Here is a 24,346-nt window from a genome sequence, read left to right as displayed (position 1 = left end):
GTTGATCCTGTGATGACTGCTGTGATAGGCTCCAAAAATCCCCTCAAAATAATATTTATCTTAAGCCAGACACGTCACACCTGCCAATTTGTCTCCTTTAAGTCTGAAAGTGTTAAAAAACAATATGCAAAAATATGCAAATGTGAACACAGAGTGTCTCCTCAAAACAAACATCCTTTTCGTTTTCCTCTTTGTGCCTGTCGTCTTACCTGCATTGATCTATAGTGTGTTGTGTATTTGATGTCACTTTTTGGGTATTTGGTGAAGTCGGAGTTCTGACTGGGAAAGGCAGAGCTTGAGTTCAACATCCAAAATGGCTTCCCCACACAGTGAAAATTGCGGGTATTAGCTTTTTATGACCACATCTGATGCTATGCATCTTATTAAACTACTTGCCCACATAGTACTATGAAGTATCTATCTGTGAACATGCTCCATTCATGTTTAAATCCAGAACATGGAAAGAAACACCTTGTTATTTGCTGGTGTAGTTAATGGTAGCTTACACCACAACAATTATCACGTCCCTCATGTTCTTGTGTTTTGTAACTTGCAGCCAGAACTCTGAGTGTGATGTCATTCCCAGCTCCAAGCATCAGCCTCTGAAACAAATCAGATGCAGCGTTAGTACGCCCCACAGTTTAAGATTGCAAGTATTTCTTGTGTTTCCCATTATAAACAATAACTGAATAAAAATGTTCATTGACAGCTTAGAGCTGTTATCACGTTCCTCAAATTGATTGGCCAGACTCCTCGAAACCAATTAGCTTTTTAAATGTAATCTCAAACAGTGCGATTCATAAACTGAAGTGGCTGCATGTTTTACAATTTAAGTCAGCTGACAACGAGTACAACATGGTGATCAAACACTCAATTATCAGCCCTGGCCTAATGTTGCTTGATCCCTGGTCTTTATATCCTGAGAGCAACAAGCCAGCAAGCTGAACACTAAGCCATCGAGTGCATAAGCAAATGTACACATATATGCACACATTTAAAGATGTTCCACTACAGCATCTGTCCACTTAATAGAAACATCTTTTAAGTGGTTGTAGTTAGTTGTTCTTTTATCTAATTCAGTCCTCTGAGAAAATGTGTGTCTGTGTGTATGCATCAGAGTGTCTTCTCCACATTAGTCAGGTCAACGGGAAGGCATTAATATTCATGAAATTACTAAATTATAAAAATGGAACATGAGTCAATGCTGGGATAAAAGAAAGCCAGCCTTCCATGCTTCAAAGCTCCCATCCGAAACTAGTTATAATCTGAACGCGTGGTGGGAGTGTGTGTGTGCGTGTGTGTAGGTGGGTTGGAAGGAGGTTCGTGTCTGCGTGTGTGTGTGTGTGTGTGTGTGGATGCACGCTAGTGGCTAGAATAGAGAGCAGACAGAAAGAGAGAGAGATAAGGACTGACCTTCAGTGAATCACTTCCCTCTCTCGACAGACTTGCAGGGAGGAATCATGTGCGGCCAACTGTTCTTACAGAGAAAAGAGGAAACTGGAAAAAACAAACAGAGCTTGAGAGAAGAGGTGCAGCATATGCAAGAAAAAAGCTGGGAGGAGTCGGGAGGGGGAGTAAAGGGTGCTAAGATTCAAAGAAGACAAAAGTATTGTGTTGTGTAATGGAGCCAAACCCTGGCAGATTTGGGCTAGGGTGGGAGGACAACAGGGCAAGAATATCTCTGAAACTGGCATCAACACCAGCAGTGGCTCGGCACAAATCCCAGATATTATTTAAATGTTTTGAAAGCAGAACTTCTGTCTTTAGCATCAACATGATATGGAGTTCAAAGAAGCTCATTAGTTCTGTGACTTAAAAAGCTAATTATATATTAAAATGAAGTAAACATTGACGGGCTCTGCAGCCAGCATCAACATTTTTCTTGAGAACACAGTCCCTGAATGTTGTCAGTAACAGCAAAGAATCTGAATGTGTTGATTTTGTTCAATGAAGTTTCCCTTTTTTTTTTTGTAAAATTACACTATTACTTAGATTTTTTTTGTAGTTTTCTATTCAACGTTCCTGTACCCAGTTTTTATTTGTCTTTCACATATTTCTGTCATTCAGCAGTATCTAGCAGTCTTATCCTGCTACACTCCTGAGGTTATAAATCATGAATGGCATTCTTTAAATAGGGAAATTAATTATTTACACTTCAAGCTAAAATACCTTGAAGAGACAGAAAAAAAAATACTGACACATAATAAGTCATATCCAGGTCCGGGAGGCCGGCCACTCTATTACCATAGTCTAGATTTATAATGCTCCCATAACAGTTGAGTCACGCGTGGAGGTATTTTGGTGAGCCAGTACTATGAACCTCTTGCTTTGAAGCTGAAGAATGTCGGTCATATGCAGGAGACTGTTTCTAATAATTGCTCATGCTACATGACTTTGCACAATTATGAATTATGAAGTCTCATCTAACCACTGTGACAATTTCTGAGAAGCCATAGTTAGTATCTTTGTTCATGTTGCGCCGGCTTCAGCTACAGTAAAGACTAAATATTTAAAAACATTTTTTCGCAGACTGTTGTCAACTCCGTTGTTAAAATAAAACTAAGAGCTATACAAGTACAGCCCATCATAGGGGCATATTGTGAGGGTTGGAAAACTAGGGACAGATACTGAGCTAGCCCTTCAAGGTTTCATACACATAAACAAATTGAGTGTATATTGGACATATTATTGTATGAGTATGAGTGCATACATTAATCCCACCTAAGGCACAAGTGTCAAACTTCAGTCCTCGAGGCCTGGCCTGAAACTTTTGGATGTGTCCCAAGTCCACCACATCTTTAAGTGTCAGGACATCAGGCCTTGTTGAATGGGATCTAGCACTCCTGCGGTAGGATATAATGAACTGCGAAGGCATAAGAGAGCCGTTCATGCCTGCATCCTGCTGGGGTTAAAAAAAAAAAAAATAGTCTGATCATGCAGCAAACCACTTGTCTGACCAGAAGGAAGCGAGGTTGAGCTATTTCTATAAGCTATGCTTAACTCTAGAGTTTCCATGCTGCCTTAAAGTGATTAAATTACATTAAGATCTCTGCATATTAATACAGAAATAAGTTGAAGTCATATTTGTGACAGACAGGATGGAGTGCCAGCCATCTCATTAAGGTAACACTGTTTGCAAACTACACTTGGTAACTACTGGAGGTTGGCAACTCAAGCAGATAATCTAAGTAATTACTTGTGTCACATGGAAAAATAGTCAGAAATTCTGCACAGTAAGCACACAAATAAGGAAACAGCCCAGTTTAATAGTTCTGTAAAATAACATTAATAATAACTATTATTGTTGACATTCAGACATTGGTAACAAATTGTTCCATTTCATACCTTCAGCAGTAGGAGTAATTGTTAACTTTCTGTTTTAAGATAAAAGCAATAAGATAATGGCCTACTTTTGTTATTTTAGACTTTTGTATCAACACTGTGAAATCACAGCGTCTTTCCTCAAGGTTATCGTTAAGTGAGAATCTCACAATGACCCAAACATTAAATTTGCATCAAAATGCTTTTCTTCACCGAGTTAGAGGTGAACAGACACCTTTAACCGATTGAGGAAATGTTTCTTGCCACAAGCCATTTGTGCTTTGGGTTCCCAAATGACTAACATTTGCTATACAGTTAGCATGTCATGTTGTCTGTGCTGTGCATGCAAGATTATTTCTAAAATGATTTTTACTTTCTACATATGTGAGCATCCCATGCCAAGATTGTTGTCAAAGAAAATCTCTTCCTACTAATTAAAAAAAAAAAAAAAAAAAAAAAAAAAATGCAGTTATATCTCTCTTTGGATGTCAACCCAGTTTTAGATTCTGATCGGTCCCACAAATAGAGCATTTTACAATTTCATTTAACTTAAAAATCAACCCTAAATCCTACTTTTTGTGGTCAAATTTTCATCTGACCCTTAGATTGTCAAATTTCTATTTGAGACAAAATATTTTTTATCTAGCTACTTTTAAAATATTATAAATATAACTTGTGTTTTTCCCTGTAAGTTTTTATTTTCCAGAGTGTTATTAACACAGGAAGCATTGAAAATCTGTGGCTCTGGGCTTGTGTATCTTGTGTCAGTGTGATAGAGGGGAGGGTTAATGCGACTCATTTTCATAAGAACAGCAGCTTTGCTATCATCTGCCCATGTCCTCTAGGTAAGAAGCTTACTGTCACTCATATTTCTAAGCCCTTTGAACTATCAACTCATTTAAAAAAGTAAATAAATAAAATAACAACGTGATAAACAAGCACACCAGCCTGCTACATCACGGTGCTTTGAGAACAAGCCGTGAGATCAACAAGTGATAATGGCTAAAAAGAGACAGATATCTGCTCCTTCTGACATTAAGGCTAAGGCTGGAAAGACATGGATGGATAATAATAATAAAAAAAATATAGAAATATTAATTTTTAGAGAAGGGCTGCATGTTGACTGAGCTCTTTCTGATCCCAGTTTGCATGTTCTCCTCACATGCTTTGGTGTTCTCAGTGCAAGGTACGTTTATCATACTTGACAATTCAGAATCCTTCACAGCAAAGGACATGAGAAAATTGAATAATTTGATAAACAATATTGCTTTAGTAAATGTTTAAGAATCACATGACAATAATGAAATGCCAATTTAAACCCAGAGCTATGTGCGTGTACGTGTGTGTGTGTGTGTGTGTGTGTGTGTGTGTTACTCAGCTGGTACTAGTTTACTGTCCACTCTGCACCCCTCTTGCTTCAGAGTGAAGCAGCCCTACAAGGATTAAGCAGGTCAAATAAATAGACGAATGGCCTTTTAGAGGAAAGTGTTGTTTTTGTGTTCTTTCTTCAAAAGCCACAGTCTCTGTTTCCACATAAAACCTTGATAACGCAATCTACCTTTTCATGATTTTCACATCGAAATTTGCATAACTGGAACAAGTCTTTAGACATTCATAAAAGAAGACACAAAATCAAAGCTGATCTTCTTGTCAGCAGAGCAAGGCTGGAAAACCTTGCAATCAACTCCAAAATAAAATCAAAGCAAATCAAATAAAAAGGAATAATCACAGAATGTTCAAACTCTTTGAACCTTCAGCAATCTTGGATGACTTGGATGCATTTCTGTTGTTGATTAATGTGCACTCAGTTGGATAAAAAAAATAAAAAAAATAGCTCAAAATTTCTGAAGGCGACCAACTGTTCTTAATTCAATGACTAGAACATACAGACAGATCTATGCACATCACTGTCCTCTTTGATTATTGTCCTCTTAAGACCAGCAAAGGCATATTTTGACTCATAAGACATGTAATCTGATAATGTACAAAATTCATCACTCTGCAAAGAACCTTTCCTCCCTCTCTCAAGACACTCGTTTATAATGTTGAAATCCATAAGTCTAATGAGAAGGGGCTTGTGGTTGAGACAGAAAAAGAGCGGGAGAGTGCAAAAACACCGAATGAGATAGATCAGTGACATTGATATTCTGTGAGATCGGTGGTAATTAGATGGATTAATGAATTGGAGACAATTCCTGAAATAGAGATTAATCCCTACAACTTGGCCATCATGCTTTGTATTTATCACTGTCCTTCAAGAATGTCATTAATAAGCAATAGAAATGACCTGTCCGAGGGATAATGTGTGTAATTCATAAAGCAGCAATCTGTTGGAAGAAGTAATGGGAGTTAATAGAAAAACGGGAAGAGAGAGAATGAGAGGATTGTTAGAATGCAGAAGTTGCTTTTTGACAGGATTTAATTACAATCGTCGTTATACTATGATTTATGTAATTATGACCCCGCTCGCATGATTTATGGTGGTATAATCATCAGTTTATTCTTTGCACTTGCATATTTTTAACTTTGAATGTTGGAAAAACCAAAGAAGAGATATATATATATATATATATGTATATATATATATATATATATATATACATATATATATATATATATATATACATATATATATATATATATATATACATATACATATACATATTCTCTACAATTTGTGCTGTTAGGAACCTGATGCATGCGTGGTTGTCTGCCTCTGTGTTAACCCCCATGATCTATAAAATGTACCAGTCACAGCTGGAATGGTTGGAGTCTCCTCTCAGCCCAGATACTTGCTGAGGCAAATATAGAAAATGAACAACTTTTCAAGGTGAGATAACGTCTTTGCCAATTATGTATGCTGTGTGGTGAAAGCTGTTTACAAAACGTATATTCTGTTGATCACATTGCCTGGAATACAGGTAATGTACTCCAGATAATGTGGAATAGATCACAGTTCGGATGGATCACAGTTCGGATGGATCACAGTTTGGGTTATGAGAGGCAGAGAGTTATTATTAATTTCACAGTTGCTCAACTTTTGAACCAATGGGTATGGCTCATTTTTATGAGACAAAATTAGTATTTTGTGTACAAAGCATCAAGCAACTCTGACATCAGAGCTTACCACATGGACATATCTCCAATTCAATTGATTGCAGTATATTTAGGTAGCATAACATCCTGTCTACTTGTAAGTTTAGCCTTAGAACATTTCTTTTTGATAAAGCTTACAGTTAAAACAGCCATGAGTTGAGTGGGCGAGGTATAGTGTGCCTCCTGATCCAACAAGGGGGGATGCAGTCCGGGAAGATGGTTCTCCCTCGCTCTGGCTCTCTCATGAATCATTCTAACGAGGTTAGGTTATCCTGAGCTATCTGCAGCTCTGCTGCCAGGTTGCTGAAGTACAAACTGACCACCTCTCCTCACGTCTTCTTCTACTAGCTTTATTTGCTGTTATTTCAACTGTGAACTTTATGGTTTCTCCCTTTCTCCTGGGCTTCCTTAACATTTCAAATGGTGCTGTCAACTGATTCAAAAATGCAGTCAGATTAATCACACATAATGTCTGCGATACATATCAATATGCTCATAAAATGTCTAAGAAAATGTTGTTTTGTGTCAAACTAAACATCTCAGTTTTCCAGGATTTTATATTCTCTGAGGTTAAAAGAAGTCATTTTGTTTCAAACATAATTTAGAAATGTTTAGTACAAACTGCTTGTGCTTTAGTGGAAGGATAATGAACCTATAAACAGGCTAAATACTAGCTTTGGATTTTATCCAAACATCTAATACTGTGTTTTTTGTTAAAAATGTGTTGGCACTACTGGACTTTATTTGACGATAATCTTAAGGGGGCAGATAAATGTGGAAAAGACATGAAACAGAGGATTGGGATTAAACTCAGGACGGCTGCATAAATGTCTTCAGCCATGCAGCAGTAATGTTAGCAACAATGAAGGGCTCAATTTTACCATAAGGTCCGGGAATGGTGCCTTGTGAAGTTCAAAAAACCATTTATTTTCTGTTGATGGGTCGGATCAAGGCAGATCTTTATTCACACTAGAACCAAACAGACCCTCAGCTTGTTTGGAAGCCGACTGAGAACATCTCAAAAAGCAGGTTTCTTTCCAGTTGTTTGTCTGAACCAGGGTTCACTTGAGTGTATTCATACACTATTAATGCAAGCGAGTTTAACCGAGGCGTTCTAAGTAGTTGTGTGACTATGCAGAGGATTGCTGCTACATAAATGCATCTGCTCCCAAACACAAATGACTGCTGCCTGCAGGAAAATCTTCAAAGTGCACCATCAAACATGTACTGTGGATGTTGACTTAATGCCAGATGTGGTGTTGATTTGATGACGATCAACTTTGAACTCTGGGGGTAAGCTGAGCGGCTACTTTACAGGTGGAGTTGAACTTGAGGAGATTATATATTTGTTACAGTATATTATGATGTATATATATTTTTCTTTTACTTTAATGGGGTTTTTTTTATAATATATTTTTATTTTAAGTTGAAATTGTCAGAGTGGTTTGGTTGAGGTGAGGATGAGGACGCTGGCAGACCCAGGACGTAGGGGAAAAATGACGAGTTTAATGATAATCCAAAAGCACAGAACAACAGAGAACAGCACAGAGAAACAGGCATCACACGACAAGGATCCAACCAGAGACAAGGACAACAGGTGGGTTTAAATACACACGGGGTAATCAAGGGGATGAGACACACCTGGGAAACAATCAACGGGGAAGACGCAGAGACAGAGACACAGGGAGCAAACTGAACACAAAAAACTCCAAAAACAAACACACAGAAACACGATCATGACAGAAATTCAATGTTTCACCCATGAAAATCATATTGCTTATAATAGGCATTTTTTTTGCTATAAAAATTATGGCTTAAAAATTAAGCCATAATTTTTAGTTTGTCAATGAAACTACTCCTTGATGTATATTTATATATATAAACAATTTCTTTACAGATTTTCAGATACCAATGCAGGCTCTAAAACTGCTCTGGTAAAGGTTTTGTATCACATATCTTAATCGCAATGCTGTCTCGATCTTAGCATTACATTTAATACAGTTGTTCATAAAATCCTAATTTACACCATAAAAACATTGCCAGACTAAAAGGTTTTGTCAAAGCAGAGCATAAATAAACTTGTGCATGTTTTTTCTTTTCAAAAGACTAGGTAATTTTACTCTTATCTACACAGGTCTCTATAATATATATATATATATATATATATATATATATATCAATTGGCCGGCTGGCGCTCACTCAGAGCACTGCTGTCAGACAATTGACGAACACCAGGAAAGTGGATCACATTATAGTAGTTCTCAAATTACTGCACTGGCTCCCTGTTGGTCAAAGGATATAATCTTAAATCGTGTTGATGGACCTAAAGCAGTTCATGGTCTTGAGCCTAAATGCATTACAGAGCAGCTGATGAAGTATGAGCCATGTAAACACCTCAGGTCATTGGTGTTTCCAGGGCAAGGTCAAAGCAAGTGAAATTGTCCTTTACTTCCTGTATGAATGGTGCAATGAAAAAAAATAAAATCTGCCTTGTCTATGTCAGCAAACAGAACTCTCACATATGCACAAATGTATGCTCAATTAGCTCCTGCACCTACAAGACTGATTTGAAGAAATGAATTCCCAGAAGCATGTTAAATTTTTCCGTCCTAAATGTCTCTGACCGTCCTTGAATCAGCTCAGTTTATCCAATCTCTGCTGTCTGCTCTTCCATCAGCGCTAATTACTGTAAATTAGTTTTAATTGAGGACACTGAAGCTTGCCTGATGTTGGCGATTTAGAGTCAATAGCCATGTAATAGCATGCTGTCTTTGTCTGTCATTAATCAAGGTTATTTATGAAGGTGCTGTCCAAAGGATCAGAGGAACATGTGTCATTTAGTGTTAAAATATGTTTGGAAAGGTCTAGATTTGCAAATAATCTGCATGTGGAAATATATCTTCAAGAAATCAGTGATAGAGTGAAGAAAACCTGGCAAATCGAGATTTTAGTCATCAGAGCTTTTAATATTTTGTATGATAGTATTTTTGAAGAAAAAGAAAATGTCAAACCTTAATTGCTTTGAGAAATGTGTGTGACAAGAAAGTCTTAGCCACTAGGCTTCAGCCCCTTTCAAATTTCCTCGGTAAGTGAACCAACATCATATTAAGCAATCACTCACCGACATGGAACTGGGCCAACAGCAATTGCATTAGCAATTTTATTTGAATTGGTCCTCTTTAAAGTTTATATTAAATTTTTCCTTCCAAAACATAAGCGTTTATTGAAGGTCAGTTTTATCTGCAGGTGAAATGCAAAGTGCTTTCACAAATCATGGCCTGAGTTTTCTGAGCATGCCCATCCTGACTCTAGTCTTTCTTTCTCCACGTAACCACACTTTTATTAAAAACAAAAATCACAATGATAAACCTATATGGAAAAGGAAGCAGCGTTACATCGTAATCTGCTCTATTCAAGAGTTATTACAGGGGTTTGACAACATCTCATGCTAGCCTGGTAAAAACCAACCTCTTCTTCTAACGCTTTGCTTCATGGAGAAGGTCTGGATCTTTGGCTTTTGAGAAACGATTTGACGTTTGAAATTTAACCCAGATGCTAACGTTTGCCAGTGACGAATGCAATGTGCCAGTTCAATCAAACAAACAATCAATAAATCACTTAAGTTTATTTGAATAGCACATTTCAGCAGCAATGCAGTTCAAAGCGCTTTTACATTATAAAAACACAAAAAGAAAAAAATAAATCACAAAATGTCAATCAGTCACCAATTTGACAACAAACATTAAATTTTTTTGAGTTCCATCATCAAAAATGACAACACACATCATAACTGTTGGTCAATGTTCTAGTGATTCAAAGGCAACTCTAAAGAGGAACTCAGTGTTTCGGCTGTTGTGCAGTTTTCTGGAAGTTCGTTCCAGATTTGTGGTGCATAAAATCAGAAATATTGAAAATCAATTCACATCTAACAAATGTCTAGGTTATTGTTCCCCTCGTAAGTTCACAGCAAGTGAGTTGTATTTGATCAGAGACAGTGGCAAATAATAAGTGTCAGTGTCACTTTTAACTTTAATTTTGATTAACGCATGATTAATATACAGGCTTCTGTACTTTTTGGATGTCATCCCTGCTGCAGCTTGAATGTAATTTCATTTTCTGTTTCAGCTGATTCTCTTTAAGGCTAATCTCCTGTTTCTTAAAACGTAACCTCTGAAAACAACTCCACTCTCTACCAAGAGGTAGAGAGGCCATGGCACTGCTGCAGCACAGCAACGCCATGGTATTGTCATAAAAAATATATATTATTGGGAAGGACAGAATTGTATGTTTGTACATAATCCAAATTTGTGAACTTACAAATTTAAAAAAAGTAATAAAAAAGTCTTTATTCTGAACATCTGGAGTTTGCCACTTCTAACTGACCTTTTATATTAGACAGTAAGAAAAGCAATTAATAGTATGTTTTTAAACATTGATTTTCACTGTATATATTGTGAGCCATACCAGTGAATCATGCAAACCAAGGAGACATATATAGCTTGGATAGTAAAACTACCAGATCAAATAAACAAAACAGAAACATTTGTTCAGGATTTGCCCGGCTTTGTTTGCCCATGTTTGACTGGGAGACGATGCATTCAGTTTGCCTGCAGGCCATCGGGGAAGAAGCACAGTTTACACAAACATGCCTGAAAACAGCTTCTTTCCCACTGATGCAAGTCCCCCCCCCCCTGCTTCCCCCGACCCTAAACCTTCCACTTTATCTGATACTAAACAGACAAAAATGTATTTTATTTAGAAAAGTTTAGCTTGATGCTCTGTCGTAGAGTTGTACCTTAATTTCATTTCTGAGTGTTATCTTCTGATCCACATTGTCCGTTACAATGCCAACAGGGACTCTGACTTTCTCAACTGTTAAGCACCAAACTAGCAGAGGCGTTAGGGTGCAAGAAACCTTGAAAATAAAGAGCAAGAAGGAGAAGGACTAGATGTAGAAGAGAAGAAGACAAGAGTTTTAGGAGCCTGGCATTCACTGCAGCTATAAATCTGGCTTTATGGTGAAATAATGGCAGATAATGTAAGTAAAGGTCAGTGCGGTTGTCAGACAACAGTAGATCAACGGGACAGATGATTGCGGCCGCACAGCGCTTCAGTTGAGTCTCGGGGACTTGTTTTTCACAGTGAACCCCTTCCTATCTTGCATGTTTGTTTCCTTTGGTGTTTTTATCTTCTGAAGCACCTAGAAATCCTATGTCCGACAAACAGAGAGATTGGATTAAGTGTTTTGGTTTGACATTAACTGGTCCATGATCAGGTAACGCATAACTCAGTATACAGGATGCTCCGTTTGCATTAGGCCCTTTGGATCTAAAGATCATATTTTGTGCATTCAAAAACTAAACACCCACAATACATTTCAGATCATCTGTTCATACAAGAGTTTGTTGATCATTGGGCAATGTTGGTCTGAATGTCTTACCCAAAGACTCCTAGACATACAATATCCTAATTCACCGTCACTCTGATCATCAGCCACAGTCACTACTTGCAAATAATTATCTTTCAGTTCAACTGCATATGGAAAATACTGATAAATCCAGGATTTACTGACATTGTTTAATTATTTGACACAGGCACAAATTGTAAAACATTCTGCAGATTAACTAGTGGGGATCAACAGTAGATTGGAAGAAACACAACATCAAACAAAAACAAATCTATTATAAAAAATAGATGTAGTGTTTTTGCATCACTTTCAGAACTTGAAAATATATTTTTTGCCTGAAACAAAAGAGATCAGCTAAGAACCTGGGTCTTTGAAAATCTACAGTAGATACTTTTGTGAAAGAATATGGGGAGTTTGAGGAAGTCTGCAGGCTGAAAATCACTGTTTAATGTGCATGACCTTCAAGCCCTCAGGCAGCACTGCATCTGAATCCTTCCTGCCACAGTGATAAAAATAGCCAGATGGGCTCCAGAGTTCCTTGAAAAATCATAGTAATTCCAGACTCTGCAGCTACATTCAGAGATATTTCCCGATCTTGTTCAGAAAGAGGTACAGTTGTGTATTAGTATAAGTTGTGTACAGGAATGCATCAGAGATTCACCGAACAAGATTCTAAGTGCAAATTTCAGCCTTTAGTGAAAAAATAAGGCAGTGGTGAAATTTTAAATGCCAACATCTGCAACGCTATAAAAGCACTAGTTTTGTTGGTAACTTGCTTATGTATAACAGGCAGTTGATGGGAAGTCATTATGTGGTACATCAATTCAATTTGGTTATTTAAAAAAAAAAAAAGGAAATAGGGCCATTCTGAGGCAGCAACTCTTTGCATTTAGGCACTGAGACATTGTGGGGAATGTCTCAATGGTATTGTCTCAGAACAAAAGGTATTTTGTTAGTTTGAACATGGTATTGTTAGTGGTGTCAAATGGGCTCGTCTGAATGTTTCAGAAAAAGGGGATCTGCTGGGAATTGTGTGCACAGCCGTCTCTTGAAGGTAAACAGACCGGTCTAGAATTGAGAAAATGTCAGGAGACTGGCTGACCTGTGGAGGAAAGAAATGTCTTTTGATGTCAGAGGTCAAAGGTCAATGGTAATTGACCTTTATTTGTATACTGCTTTATCTAGTCCTATGAGCAGATAAATTCTGCATGGGTGAACGGTCTTCTATGCTTGCGTGAATTTCGATTTTTTTCATATGCCATCATCAAAACCATTAAAAAATGTTCAAAAACGTCTTCCTAACTTTACAGTAAAAGTCTTCATAGTGTTAAGCTTATCGCAGTTACGTTCACTGGACAGCGCCTCATGACATGGACCGCTCTCCAGCAAGAAATATCATGCCATTTTAGCTTTGTAGTATTGCCACACGCCATTATTCACAAAACATTTTTATAAGAATAATGTGAAATACAGAAAATAATAAATGTAATACATTTACCACAACAAGAGCCAGTCTGGATTTGTTCTGTAGTTTCTATCTGATTTTCTTAAACTCAGAAACAAAAATGACTGATACGGTCAACTTAATGTTCTCTATGTGGAGAAGCACTTTTAAGAAAAACTGATATTTTTCCCTCGGTGTATAACTTGCTTAGTGCTGGATTCATTATTATGTACATATTTTATTCTTTTTTTCCCCACATGTGTAGTCGCAGTAGGCTAAAGGCGAAAAAGTTAAATATATATTGATTCCAGATTTTGCTTAACATTAACCTTTTATGTTTTAATGCAGGCGGTCAAGATTATAAAATCGAAATGAGTATTTTAGCCCAGCATGCTCACTTCAATATTACCTGAGCAAATAGTTTGGGGGGAACCTCTCATTATCTCTTCAGAAGTCTCTCTTATCATGTAAAACCAGACAAGCTGCCTGTTTACACAACCATGCCTTCTTGGGAGGCAATATTTACAAGTAAAAATTATCATTTTGATGGGAATAATGCCTCCGTGTGACGGATAAGCCAACCTACCTTCTGTGGCTGATAAAAGAATAGATTAAAAACATCAAACATTAAGTCAGACACCATCTCCTCTGAGAGTTCATCAGAATGTTGTTATACAAACACGAGCTGTGTTTATTGATTTGTTGACATATTTATAGAAAAAACTGTTGACTGTCAAACATAACCATCTGCAAATTGAAATATTGTTGATTTTAGAAACTTTCTCACTCTGTCTTTAAATGTCAAGCTTTAAAAAGTGACACAACTAACCATAAATGTGTCTGCAAGACAAAAGATGTAGTAGCCAGCCACTGAAGAATGAATACTTTATGTATTTTAGTGTTTTTCTGTAACGATCTGTGTGTTTTCATTCAGTTTTGTCACAACTTAACCACCTTCCACTTATACAACACATGAGAGCTTTGTGGTCACCACATTACTGATTATCTCTGCTTTTGTTTGTATAACTGAGGTTCATAAACAGCAGTAATGACCAATAACACTGCAATGATATTTCTACTGTTTGATGAACTCATTTAAGGTCGAGCTGACATTTAAAAGTTTGAAAAAACTAACTGTTAATCATTTCCTCCCACAACAATATATAGAGAATGCTATTGATTAGCCCTTAGAGACAGTTTATTGATTTCATCTGTGAAGCTAAGAAGCCATTATTTTCTTTTTCCACCACTAATGTGACCACTTGAGATGGTCCTATATTGTATTGTTTTTTTCTCTATTTTAAATTCTCTGACTTATTTAGTGTCTTCTTGTGTTTTTTTTTTCTTTTATCCATCCACCATAGTTTGCATCTGTTACTGAGTTGGTAAACCTTTGTGTTAGCCTCTAGGCTTTCCTCCCTTGTTTAATGAGCTACTCTCACTGAGTCTGCTACGTGTATAAAGTTTAGGCCTGTGTGTGCAAATGTGTGCATATATTTTGAAGTTAACTCACTGTTGATGTGTGTCATTTGACTTCTCTGTGCAGGTGTGGAGCTGCACAGACATCTGTGTTAACACGTTTGCTTTGTGTAAAAGTATAACACCGCATGTAAGCAATTCCACGTTACAGCTGGGTCCGCGCCGTGCTTCTGTGTCTTTGTGTCCGGATGCAGACACAGGACGTCGGCTTGAGTGTGTGAATCTTCGGGTTTTCTTGTATGGGTAGGCATAAGGAATGTGTGTGTACAGTATCTTGGATGGGTGTATGCGCTCTCAGAGAGTATCTTCCCTCAGGTGTCACACTATCATGATAAATGGGCTTAGCACCAGCGAGACAAGCACAATACCCCACAGCAATATATTTCCATAACTCCTCACTGCTTTGGAGAAATATATGCCGTTCTTTGATAACACCGGGGCACCATTATAACACATTATAGGATAGACCTTTGGTATAAAATGCTTATAGAGATAGCAGGCTGAGTCTGAAACAGACTTCTGACATATGAAAAAGCAGTTGATTTATGAAGAGTTGGCAAAAAAAAGAAAAAAAAGATTCACAATACAACAACTGGAAAAGACTGCAGTCAGAATCCAGATGTTGATGGAGTTCACAATTATTAAGGACTTTAAAAATTATAAAACAAAAACGTTTAAATTATTAAAGTAACCATAAGACTGACAAAATATGGAAGCTTAAAAATACTGAAGAGAAAATGTTAGATTAACTTAACAGCATGATGTCAACGGTAAGCTCGCAGATGGATGGATTTCTGACACTTGAAACGGATTTCCCCTGGTAATAATTGACCTTTACTATCAGAGTAGAACATAATGACCAAACACAAGTAAAAACATTAGTTACAAAATGTCAAATGAGGCGCTGTAATAATGCATACCAAAGATTCAACTGTGCGTTTATATGCACACATTTTTTAAACAAGTCTTGAGGGGAAAATAAAGGCCCATTTTTCCAGTGGCAGGTCCGGAGAGGAACTCATTTTCAGACGTGTAGTTTCATGCCTCAGAGCCTTGTAATTCAGTGTATTTTTCTAAAATATTTCCAATTCAGCGCAAGTAAGGATTGCTTCACAATGTATGCTTATTTCAACATCAGAGCACACCTGAAATAATATTCAAAACAATATTCTGTTCAAATAAGTGTTCAAAGATTTCCAAACCTTAAAAATAAAGTAAATAGAATATTACAAATAACAAAAAAAAAGAGTTGCACTTTGTTATAACACTATCACCTCTTTTGCCCTGCAAGGAAACGGATCCGTCACAACTTCGATTTTACAAATACGAGAACTTGAGTTAAAGGGGAAATCTCTAACGTTATTCATCACAACATCAATATGTCCTTTCCTGCAACAACCATCAAGCAAATTAGTGTTCACAGATATTTAATCCTCATGACTTAAGAATAAATAAAGTAGTGCACTGTTTGTTCTTCACAGTGCGTTTGTTCTTCATGGTGTAATTTACAAATGATCCTATTATCTTTTATTCTTCTGAGTAGTTTGAAAGAAACTTGGCCAGCTCTACAACATCAACGTATGCGTGAGCAGTGGACTAGACTTTGTGACTTTGTTTATTTTAGCATTATTGTCTAAAGACACAAGGATTTCTTCTTGCTCTGAAGTCACATTTTAAAAAGTGTCATCATTTTCAGCACACATCTTTTCTTTTCACAAAGGGAAAGTAATGCTGATAAACAGATGTAAAACATCTTTAAACCACTTATCTTATGGTATGAATGCACAATCAAACTCTAATGCAGATCAAAAAGTCGACACAGTGATCAATGAAAAGCAGAATATAATTATCAATGTAAATTTGCTTAAATACAGTATGTCACCTGATGGACATGTTGATAACCCCGTAACTGGTACAGTAACACTTCACTACTACTTCCTGCTTTGTAAGCCACGTTTTGCCACAGTGTTTTTTTTTTTTTTTTACAAATCAGTTGCTTTTAAAAATCCCCAGGCCCTCTTGAGACGCAACATTACACAAAGCAAACTAACACCTCAAGCGTGTAGCTAGCTGTTGGGGTCTTTTTTTTTTTGTCTTTTGTCTTTTTGTCTTTTTTTTTCTCTCTCTGTGGTGTTTTGAAATTACCCTTCATCTGCCGTTTTTAGAACAGCGCATGCAGCTGTAAAATATAATTTTCATCTGTTTCGTGGGGAAAACTTAATCAGACTCAATTAGTTTGAATAAAAAAAGTAAACACTAAACATATGATTGGGCATAGTGAAAATATGTCTGCATGACTCTGTAATCAAATGTAATTTCACCTTGCTGATAATTTTCACTTCAAACAAAAATAAAATTACAATAGATAGAAAACAAAACAAAAAGATAAGAAAGGATTTCTCACTAAAATGTGATCTGTCTCAGTGTTAACTTGCTCAGACAAATATACATTTCAACCATAATATTTCAAAAGCATGTTTTTTCTATGCATGTTTGAGTGTTTGGCTTCACACTGTTAATCTTGCATATCTGTTCTTCAAATATGACAGAAATAAGCAATGTGTACCATACTTTAAAAATGATTTTATTACTGGTTTCATTAAATTTCTCATTAAACTGAATATTGAGTCGTCCAGTTTGGGTAATTAACAGTTATAGCATATATTAAATGAAGAAAGATTAACACATTTTTGCTTCTAGGGACAATACACAACAGAGTAATTTCACATTTACTGAAGTTTTCCCTGCTCTTCTTTTCATAGTAAATTTTAACAATGCAAATATTGTGTAAACAAACTCCTGATGATATAATATTTCCTTGCATTTCCTGAGATTCTTGATGTGCTCATTAATGAAATCAGACAGATAAATCGTTTTACAAGTCTGACAGAGTCTGAAGCCCGTTTTCTGGACACGCCGCTGTGAAGTGGCAGTGCTGTCTGTATCTGGCCTACGGTGTTCTACGGAAGAAGGATGCTGTTTGCTGCAAGAGAAAATTGCTTATATTAACATGACAGTCAAGTTCACTCTTTGTTGTAACTGGAGGTGGAGTCCTTAGAAACAAGTGAACTGCTTCCAAGTGTTGATTACTCCCCATTTATTTATCTTGGCAGTGTTTGTAAAGCACAAGCAGATCTAATCAATCGGCAGGTTCATGAAAATGTATAATGAGGATGGAGAGAAAGTTGCTTAGCTGATGCAAACTCATTAGCTTACAGCTTATGCTGATCAGCCAGGATGGGTTTGCCAAGTTTACTAGATGTTATTCAAGACCTTCTTTTCCACAACTTTATTTTTCTGGGTAAGGCTGACTGTCATTTTTAAACAGGATGCCCACATGTGAAAAATGAATAACTTTTGACTATTTGTAATTAGAAAATTGTAATCCATGGTGATATTGTTTAACACATTTTTGATGGTGCTGACTGAAAGACTGAAAATGTTCTTTTGTGTTTGTGTGTCTTCACAGGGAGCGCGCCTGCAGATGATCAGTTCAGCAAGAAGTCCCCGGCTGCTTTCTTTTATGTCTCTCTTTGCATTGGGATATTCCTTTTCCACCAGATAATTGATTATTTTTCCACTCAGTGCTGTATACAATTTTCCATTCCACTTACAGTTCAGTGGGAAACTGATAGTAAATCACATTTCCATGCAGTTCATCTATATCTGTCATGGGTAGCATTTAAGTGAAATGACTCTCAGCCTCATATTGAGTATTATAATTAATCAGCTTCAACTCCCTCTTAATATGTTTTAATCAATAAATGAGTAAATCGCAGTCTTGTTCAAAAATGTGTGGTGTAAACACATTAGATGAGCACCAATGTTTTGTTTTTGTTTTTGTTGTAGGCCACAATAATCCAGCTTAAAGAAACAGAGGGGAAAATGGGATAAAACAAGACAAACACAAACATTTTGTATTTTTTTAAAGCATGAATGATTTTAATAGCTAAGTCTTTGGTACAGATGACTGATTTTCCTTGTGAGTGGGATAATCATACTAAACATGCTTTATTTTTTTATTTTTATTTTTTCAAATGACCATAAATAATAATAAATGTACATTTTGTTGATTAGCTTTGTTCTACTTTGAATATATGTAAAATAATTAATGGCAGGAGCACAAATAAATAAATAAATAAAAGAAGTACCAGCAACAGATTTGCAGTTGTGCATGAACAACATAATGCATAGAGAACAATTGGACCATTTAAACGTTACATTTAGGAATTAATCCGGCCAGAGCAGCTTTATATGTTTACTTTCAGCATGTTTCCTACAAGAAGATCATTGATGATGCTCATGTGTACCAACCCTATCAAATTTATTCTGAAAAAGACTGAAGTGTCAAAAAAAGAATCCTACGTATTTATAAAATAAAAGCAAGTTAATGTAAAAAAAGAAAAAAAGAAAAAAAAGATGTCTGTCTTTTCATATATAAGGGGAATATTTTTCTTGCAGTGCTGATGGACAGGAAGCAGAAACGCCCTTTCTGATTTCTTTCCACTTGAGGAGCAGCTGGTCTAATGACATATCAGTCTTAGAACCATGAATACATGGACTGTAAAATTGAAGAGAGTGCTGTCACATTTATTTCCCCCGGTTTCCTATTCAGGCTTCAAGCTACTGTGTCCCACTGTAGTTAATTGTAGTTCTAAGCTGACGCGATGCCCTCCCTGTCTATTACCTCGTGCCTGGCTATGTCTGAATTGTCTGTGTTGATGTGAGTCACTCTAGGAGAGAAATTCAATTACCTCCTCTCTCAGCTCAGTCGTGGCCCAGCCCGGCAGAGCTGAAGTATGACTGATATCAGAAGGAGAGGAAAGGGAAGGGGAAGAGAGACAGACAAGGGGGGGAAATGACAATAACAGAGAAAGAATTAAACACAGGCAAAACAGAGAGAGATTTCTGAAAAGTTAGAGTGAAGCAGATATATTTTTGGAAAGTGGTGAATCAGGAAGATATGGATGGATAGAAAGAACCAAGACAGTGTGTAAAGAGGCATTTTGAAATGTTCAGACTTTCTCCAGCAGAGCTATTCGTCCTTGGTGGACGTCTGAAAGTATGGGCATCACATCCTGGAAAGACAATTATTGGAAGTCGTTTGGCTTTACGAGACATCGAATAAAATCCCAAGTAAATGGGTCTCCTCATACTACTCTGAGCTCCAGCCTTCTGAAAGACTCATCTCTTAATGTTTGAATCTATTTTCCTTGGACTTAACATTAAAAAGCAGTTTCGATAGTTTATTAATTCCAGTAATGGTCAAAACTATTAGAACATGTTAAATGATGCTCAGGGGTTTCTTGACGGCAAAAAGTTTTTTAAAAAAAAAAATATATATATATATATATATATATATATATATATATATATATATATATATATATATATATATATATATATATATATTTACAAATTATTATTTTTCTACTTTCAATTAGATAATGTTTAAATTATTAGCCCGTGCTATGAGTGGCTGCTTGCCAGAGTTTGTTCTTTTTCCACATAGGACAATGATAAATAATCCTGTATAAAGCGTTTTATATAATTATTTGCACTGAAACATTGGCACAATAATTTCTTGCAGAATTAATAATTTTTTTTTTTAGTATACATTATTGGACCGCTACAGTATTTATCAACACATTAATGAATATGTGCAATAATAGAGAACTTTTCCATTTCACTTTATGCTGAGGTAAAAATTCAGGTGATTTTTTTTTTTTTTTTACAAAAAACAATTGAAAAAATCTGTTAATTTTATTGTACATGCCATATAATTCAGAGAGAAGTCGGCTTGTATAGAAATAGCAAAAAACACACATTATGCATATTTTAGCACAAATTTACTGACATATGTATAATTCTGTGTAATACCAGAGAAACAACTTGCATTGTTACCCCTGTGATGCTTCAAAGAAAAAAAAAATCTAAAATTGCATCTGTCCTTTCTGGATGTAAGGAAATGGCCGATGTGAGTCCCTCTTGAACAATCGTTTCCCAGTCATAGACTGATTAACAAAACTTAGATGCAATTTCTGCAGCTGTCATTTCCCCTTATTATCATAATGAGCATGAAAACGGTTGCTTTCATTATTGAAACATCACATTCATTGAATTTTGTCTTCCAGACTGTTCCCATTTTAAAGCTGATGGCCCAAAACTTTGTGTTATTTTGCAAATTTGCTCTAGTAGGAGTCTATTTCACAAATTTAGGGTTATGGTTTTAACACACCCATAATGAAGAACGACAAAGCGCTGTACAACGCAAACAAAATCAAGTAATGAACAGAATGATAAACAAAAATAAAGCTTAACATAAAACTAAAAGTTCTTCAATTTGGACATTTGTTAAGGATGTCCACAGAGTCAGTGAAACTAAATATCAAACTACTCCACAGCTGCGGAGCCACAGACTGAAATGCCCACTGAAGAACAACCCACCTGTGGTCAAGCAATGGGCAGATGTGTATTTGGTTAAAGGTTAGAAAAGATCAGAAGGAGCCTGGTCATTTTGACCTCTCTGTATGTGTGTACGGAAACTCACCACCAGCTGGGTGCAAATTAAGACAATATTTCTACCGGGAGCCAGTGTGCAGTGTAAATGTCAGCAGAACATGAGCTTGTTTACTAGATTTAGTCAGGATTCTGACTGTATGGCTTGGGGATGTAAAAGTGATGATCTGTCCAAACTGGTAAACAGGGCATGATGACACATATGCATACATAAACGTCTCTAGATCTGCATGGAAGAACCCATAAGAAATAGCTAAGAGATGTTTATGAAGGAAAAGTAACAGGAAAAAGAAGACAGTTTAATATGTGATCCAAGAAATATTACAAAGAATACAGAAAACCCTTCATTCTAGGTTTTTATAGTACAGACTTTGAAGCTGGGCAAAATTAATGATTTGAGTCTCTGTGTTTTTGGTAATTTAAAATTTAAATCAGAGCCAGAGACGCAGTGGGGGAAATAATTCTTTTATCCACTGTTGAATTTCACGCCTTTATAAATCATATAAACTACTTAATAAATTATTATTTTATGACATTTATGGTAGGTCTATTTCAACAGGAGATATCAACAAAACCTGAACTAAAAGCTATAAATTATTTAATTTGTCTTTTATGAAGTAAAGCAAGTATTTTATTCTCAGGCAAAATTCAACAACTTAGTACTTGGTGGCGACATGTTTGCTGGCTGACGCAGACCAAGATACTTCTTGTTGTCGGCCGTATGGATCGCACACGTCTCGGGACGGATTTTGGTTCACTCCTCTTTACAAATACTCTCCAAATCCTGCAGGGCTCGAGGTGGTCAGGTTGCAACAGGTTCAAGCTCCCTCCAGGGATTTTCTATAGATTAAGGTCCAGACAGAGGCTTGGTCACTCCATCGCTTAATTGTGCTTCTTTTTGAGAAATTTATTGGTTAAATGCTATGGTCAACAGTCTTAAATGCTTTATTCAGATAAAATAGAAGGGGGAAAAAATACAATGGTTTGCTCGTGCTAAAGTGACAGACTGGAAGCAAAGTACAGGGCAGCTAGGTTTCATACAGCCAGAAAGGATTGGATCAAAGGACACAGATTGTCAAATGGTGAGAAAATTGTGGCAGTTTTTTCTCCTATCAGCTTGGCACATCCATTTGGGAGCAAATCCTCTCAAGTTATGGGAGCAGAATGCTGATGCATTGTTGTGTATACCCTATGCCGTTGTGGACAGTTCTCCTCTTTCAAACTAGACGATCCATCCAAGCATTCTGTTTAAAATCAGAGCAATGATCCCTATTATCTCCCATGTTGCCTGGAGATAAGACCAGTGTAGCGCACTTTGATCTGGCAGGCTCTTGTTGTCAGTACCTTGCTATCTGTAATGACTCAATTGAGCCCATTTTTTTCCAGTGGCATGATGCTCAGCCATCCTATAGACAAGGCACCATGCTAACAAGCAATATTTTAGATTTTAAAACAACTGTGCTTGACAGACAGTAATTTTTTATTTTTATTTTTATTTTTTTTACATTTTTGTTTTGTGTCACCCAGGGCATCTGCAGGCACTTGATGCGAGCAAAAAACCTGCAGACATCCACCCACTCAGCAGCAGGGAGTGGAAACTGACCCAGGAGAGGAAAAATGTGGCTATCCAAAAAAAAAAAATAATGTTTTTGGGAAACTGCTGACTGTCTGCAAAACATAAGTCTTAAGTGTAGTAGTGAACATAAGACCAAGAACAAAACTTAATGGTGAGCATTCAACTTGTGCATTGCTTCTCATAAAGTAATTTACTAGACATTGATGAATAACAAAAGCAGGATTGGAAAATTATGTAAAGAAGCCCAGAAAAAAAAGCCACCAAATAAAAAACAATGAAGTATTTACAGAGAAAATGATTTGTTCCAAACCTAGCTCAAGCTCTGTGAAGACAAAGTGACAAAACACAGAAAAATCGAAGCACATAGAAAGGGAGGAACTTTGCTCAGAGATGTAAAATCAAAGATGGATAAAAACAGAAGAAAGAAATATTTTTAAAGAGATATATTTTCTAACTGTTTAGCAATCAGTCAGATGCACTAATGCATAGATTAGATGTCGACTGATCCCCCCCTTTAAAGATATTTACTCCTATTTCATACAAACACGTCATTTTGTTCTGTTCTTCCTCCATTTTGGTCCTGGGAAAATAACTAGTTTGTACCGATGTACCTAAACAGTTACATAATAGTTTATTTCTCTTAAAAGTTTAGTAAAGTAGTTAAATCTTCAGTTTATATCATTCCCTATTTCCATTGACAATGGTCTGATCCTTTAGGTATATAGTATATAATTACTAGTACTACAAATAAAACTAAAACAAGAATTCTACTAATAAGCAACATTGACATACCAATCTGTTCTTGAAGATGTGAACTCTGAATAATTCAGTCTGTCACTGCTGATGTAAGGTATATAATCATGTAATCTACGGATATGGAACAATATATTCTTGATTATACTCCTGGTTTTCATTATTTCCACAGGTTACTTTTTATAAAAATGTATTTTAAGAACAAGTCATTGCCATGTCATTACTGTATGGAGGGTGCATTATCAACAAGATTGACTTTAATTTTCCCTTATTCTTTCTGATTTTCATGTAAGATGTAAATGTAATTTCAAGACCTCTAAAATAAGCAAATATGACAATGACAATAAAACTGTACGTTTGTTTATCATTCCAGAAATCAATGAAAAGCACTTTTTTATTATCAAAAGTTTCTTGTATTTGTGGATCAGCCTTTTGCACGTTTCCAAATGTGTTTTGATGATTTATCTTTCGGTGGTAGGGAGTTTGATCATTAGATCCCTCCACAGACTCTATTAGATTGATGTTGGTGCTTTGGCATGGCCACTCCAAAAGTTTTTGGCAAAATTAAAATAATATATTTAACCTGAACCTGCAAGGGGGAATCAGTGATGATAATTGTGTGACTTATGAGATCAGTTCTTGTTTGTTTTAGACATTTTTTTTTCTTCCAGTCATTAACTTTTTCAATCCAACGTCAGTGTGAGGGAAAAAAAAAACAACAAAAAAAAACAAAGGCAGTATTATGGAAAGG

The sequence above is a fragment of the Poecilia latipinna genome, unplaced genomic scaffold (genome assembly GCF_001443285.1).
Source record: "Poecilia latipinna isolate Pla-1442-1.1 unplaced genomic scaffold, P_latipinna-1.0 Scaffold1551, whole genome shotgun sequence".
In the NCBI taxonomy this organism is placed as follows: domain Eukaryota; kingdom Metazoa; phylum Chordata; class Actinopteri; order Cyprinodontiformes; family Poeciliidae; genus Poecilia; species Poecilia latipinna.
The sequence above is the reverse complement of the archived record's forward strand: the minus strand, read 5'-3'. Positions refer to the sequence as shown.